This window comes from Pinus tabuliformis, chromosome 3_1 (genome assembly GCF_031772625.1).
Source record: "Pinus tabuliformis cultivar Carrire ecotype Pingquan chromosome 3_1, CPIR1, whole genome shotgun sequence".
NCBI classification, from domain to species: Eukaryota; Viridiplantae; Streptophyta; class Pinopsida; order Pinales; family Pinaceae; genus Pinus; species Pinus tabuliformis.
In genome coordinates this window covers 334807738-334812751 of record NC_142301.1, presented here as the reverse complement: position 1 = coordinate 334812751, position 5014 = coordinate 334807738, and positions in this window count along the sequence as shown.

The window sequence follows — 5014 nt, the reverse complement described above, 5'->3', positions numbered from 1 at the left end:
GAGTGAAAGAGAAATCACCAAAGATAGTTGAAAAGGACAAGGTCAAAGGTTCAATGGGCTCCTCACCCCACTTCTTGGCTGAAGATAAGCTCCATGAAAAATCTGACTGTCACGGATGGAAGATGTCTCTTAATCTGAAATTGGAAGAACAAGAAGTGTTGGATTATGTGTAGGGTAAAATCCCTGAGCCTCCATCAACTGCACCGGCTGCTACAAACAACAAGTACACCAAGGGTGAGGTCAAAGTAAATAAGATTATCAGAGATTCCATTGACAAGTGTCTAGTGGCCTACATATCTAATTTAAATACCTCCAAGGAGATCTACGATGTATTGTGTTGGAGAGGTAAATCCCCTCTACAGATAGAGGCGATCCCTACTAGTCCAGAATGGGTCTAGCAACATCAATCAATGCTACTGTGCAAGTTCCTAATTGCAATTAAAAGAGAGGCAATGAACACCTACTTGGATTCCAACGCTATTGTTTGATGAAGAGATGCCACTCTCGCTCCTTCGCTTTGGCTGGTCACGATCTTCCGCGATCTCCGCGAATAGATACCTGCACACACGAAGAGACAGACAAACACAAGCGTGAAATCTAATAAAAGCAATTATACATCAGTCAGAAAGGACGTAATTCACATTAACCATTACAAAGACAAATGAGAATGGAACCATAACAGTAGTCATCTATTATTAAATCAATAACAGAGAAAGGTACAACCAAAGTTCTGACGCTGAGTCCTTCTCTTGAGGGTCCAGCCAGCAAGTCTCTTAAGCATTCACCCTTGGAGGTAGATTCTCCCAAAACAAAGCTCTCTCTCACACAAGCAAAACTCACAACCTTCCTTAGGCTTCCTCTAGCAAAACCACACTTGTCACACCAACTACCTACTAGCAGCAGCAATCCAAGCACTATGAATTCCACACTATCCAAAAACTAGCTGCTCATGGTAATGGTAGAGATTTAAATAGGAGAAGGAGTCTCCATGAATGGTGGGAGGACAAGCTTATCTTCAAGGAAGGTGGTTCCAAATGATGAACAGACATGCCATAGAAGGGAGGGCGATACTCACAAGGCCAACAACCAAGTCTGGAACCATCTGGAAGGCTGGCTATTGGAACAAATTCGCCCAAACTGGATCAGCGCGGGTGTAACCTGAACTGGCACGCTGACAGCGCATCACAGTAACAGAGCAGGCTATGTTAGTGCGGCTTAACATTTTCATAGGATGCGCTGGCGCATAAAATTCGACCAGCGCGGGAAACCCGTGTGCTTCCGCGCTGGCAGCGCATCAGTTACACTATCAGCCACCTGTCAGCGCGGTTATTTTAATAACAGACGCGCTGATGCAATAAACTTTGGCAAAGTGGGTCATTTGGCCAGTTTAGAGAGCATGAGCATGGTGCATTTGATTTCATGGGACAGTAGGGAGACTGACAGGGAGACAGTGACAAATTACTGCGTAACATATGCCCCCTAAAGCATGAAGCCCTAGAGAGTGGGAGGGGTGAAATGCTTTACAAAACTGTTTAACTGGAACACCACCAGGAAGGACCTGCATCAATGTACAACTGATATCTCGATCACATGTAGTCTAGGCATGGGCGTAGCCATCCAAAAGACTTACGAAGAAGGTCTGTGGTATGGACGCAGCCACCCAGCTGAAGAGACCATGATGATAAGAAGGTATGGTCGCAGCCATCCAAAAGACTCAGGTATGGGCGTAGCCATCCATCAATGAGTCATGTAATGATAGTCCACAAAATCGCAGCCTGGTCCACAACAGACAAAAACCAGGGTCTTGCGCTCCATCCCAACCCGAACAAAGTACAAGTCCAAGCATGTGAATACATGAGCTGAAGTCGAACATGCATGAACATCGTCTGATTACCAGTCAATGATGAAAACTATTAACAGACGCGAGAGGTACCACCAATAATGACAATGGTCCTCAAGGTACTTCATAGGTACAATCCGCGGTGTGTGAATCAAAGAGCTGGTGTCGAACACCCGCAGAATCATCCGATCGGAGGCCAATGATGAAAACCTCACGTCGAACACGAAGAACCTGCCATTGAGGCATGCAGGCTCTAAGGCACCTGAAGGGAGTCTCTAGGTCACTTTCCTGGATAATGAGCTGAAGTCGACAGGAAGTAACCTTGATCGAAGGTGGGCCATAATGTTTCCCACATCATCGACACGAGACAGAGAAGGATAAAATATTTTGTGTGAGACATCAGAGGGAGGTGGTAAGCTTGTAGAGGCCAACTTCTCTTGAACATATCGGCGACACGACAGCGGATTTGGCAGTATCTGACATCAAATGAGTAGAGGTCATGGTGACAAGGCAATGAGCAGATGAGAGGTCAAATAGGATAACCCAAACCCACGGAGGCTAGTGTAAAACAAGATGAGAAAATCCCCACCCAGACACGAATGCAGAGGAGTGCCATGTTCAAGAGCGACATACTGCCGACACGACCATTATTACAGTTTCATTTTCCCTACCATTTCTGGCAGGTACCCCGATTATTTTTGGGTGACAAGCTTGACGGGGATAGCATATGCTTGGAAAGCGTCATTTCGACGGTGTCCGATGTCATTAAGTTTTAACGAGTCTGACAAAGGAAAAACTCGACGTCTTTTCCTGTTTAGAGAGTCTGAAAAGACAGCGGAAAAGAAAAACTCCAGGGGTGTCCTTTTTTGTAAAGTTGTGTCTCTCGGGCCCGAAAAAGTATAAAACAATGCCCGAAAGAACCGCCCGATCATTACGATCGAGGAGTACTTTTCATGAGTAGTGATTTCGACCTGAAAAAGTAAAAAAGCGATCGAAACCACGTCATTTCGTAACCATTAACGGGCCTGAAATGACAAGGGCCCGACGATCTTTTCGTCTTTACACGGTCGGAAAAGAGTTTAAAGACAACCGCCTCTTATTCATGTTTAACGAGTCAAGAGGAATAACTCGGCAATATTTTCATCTTTAAACGGTCAGAAAAGAGCTGAAAGCAGACCTCCATTTTATTCTCTTTAACGAGTCAAAAAGGGAAAAATACTCGGCAATCTTTTCATATTTTATGAGTCAGAAAAGAGCTTAAAGGCGACTCGTCCTAGAGGAACGAGTGGTATAAAGGGGAGCAACTGGTTCCGGCAATGGTGGAACTTCTCAAAACATGTAATGGTCAAGAGGCTGGCTAATAAAATCACCTGCGGTTCCTCAGGAAAGGAAAAACAACCAAGTGAAAGCATATGATCGGCCAAAGAGATGGTGGCAATGGGATGAAACAACCAAGGCTCATCTAGCAGAATTCAGCGGATAAAAATGGCAATCACAAGATGTAAATTGGGTATGGGTTCATTTTTACACAAGCTTGAACCATGGAGAACTTTGCTTGGATTCGGTTTCATGTTTACACAAGCTTGAAACGAAAAATTATGCTTGTTATGAGTTCGCATGCCCCCAGGCATAATGACGCAAAACGAGGTACATGCCCCCCAAGCTTCATTGCATTCAACAAAGTGGATGGAATGAAGGTTCACTCTCGAGATCGATGAAAGACTCGACTGGTATTTTACGAGATCTTAATCAAAGACTCGATTTGGAAAGGGAGTTGTTTCATTTTTTAATGAGGTTGACACAGTAAAAGAACTATCCTCATAACCCTTGTTTCATTTTTTAACGAGCTTGACACAAGACAAGGAACTGTGCTCCGACACCTAATTTCATTTTTTAAGGAGCTTGACACAGGAAAGAGAACTATGCTCCGCCCGAACTTCATCATAATGAATAGAAAGTCGGGGCTTCCAGGATTGCCAGTCCCGATGGAAGGGAAACATCTTGGAAGTCGGGGCCTAATGCCCCCAGGACACTATGCACGACGGTGTCATCACTGGATACAGACACGGGATAGGTGGCCACGTAGTTGATCTGCGGTGGGGCAGATACAACTGGTGGATAAAAACTAGGAGCGGACGACAACTGCGCAGGAGGCATTGGGGGACTAACGAATGACAATTGATCGATAGTCACAATTCTTCCATCGTGTGGAAAGCAAACCACACGGAAAAGCGAAGAAACAAGTGCCCCCATGGCGTAAACATAGTCGCGACCAAGGAGAAGACTAAAGTCTAAAACACCTTGGGTAACCAAGACGTCTATATAGACAGTTTTGCCTCCCAAAGTAATAGGGAACTTCGGGAGAACTCCTAGAGATGGACAGGCTCCTCCGTCGAAGGCCAACAGATTCTGAGTGACTGGCCCAAGTTGCAGGGAACCTAAAGCTTGCCAAGTAGTGTACAGCATGAGACTGACAGACGCCCCTTCATCCAAGACAGTGCCAGGTACTGCCTTAGCACAGGCATGTACTGTGATATGGAAAGGCATATGGGATGGAAGGCGACTGGCGATCAGGCGATTCCAATCAAAGGAAGCGACCAGACTACTTGGTGGGGGAATCGTATGATTTCCCCCATGTGGTAAAGGGAACGAAGGAGAACCTTCGGGAGCAGCCGGGTCAGGAGAGTCATTTCAGAACTCCGGAGAATCTGAAGAGACGAGAAGAACGTGAGCATGATTCTCTTCCGAAACAGAGTGAGCGAGCGGCGGACTCGAGTCGTCACTCTTTCCGACCAATGGTTGGTCTGGAACAGGCTGGACACGGCCGGGTTCGGGAAGAGGGGCCTGGACAAGAGAAGAATGGGAACCAATCTCTTTGTCGGGAAGCAGATAATCTGCAACTACAGAAAGACGTTGATATCCAATGGGAAGCTGGGGCGAGGGAGCTGAGAGACTTTCCAAGACACTGGAGGCTTTATCCATGAGTGGACAAAGGTGAAGGGGATGATTGCCTTCATAAAGTCTACAAGGGACTCGAATTTTCCCTTTGCCTTTACCATTCCCAACTGATGAGGTAGCATCACCGTGATCTTTAGCGGACGATGAAGGGCGGGCCGGATCGTGAGACCAGACTTCTAACACTCGGGGAATGCCAGGACATTCACGAAGAAGATG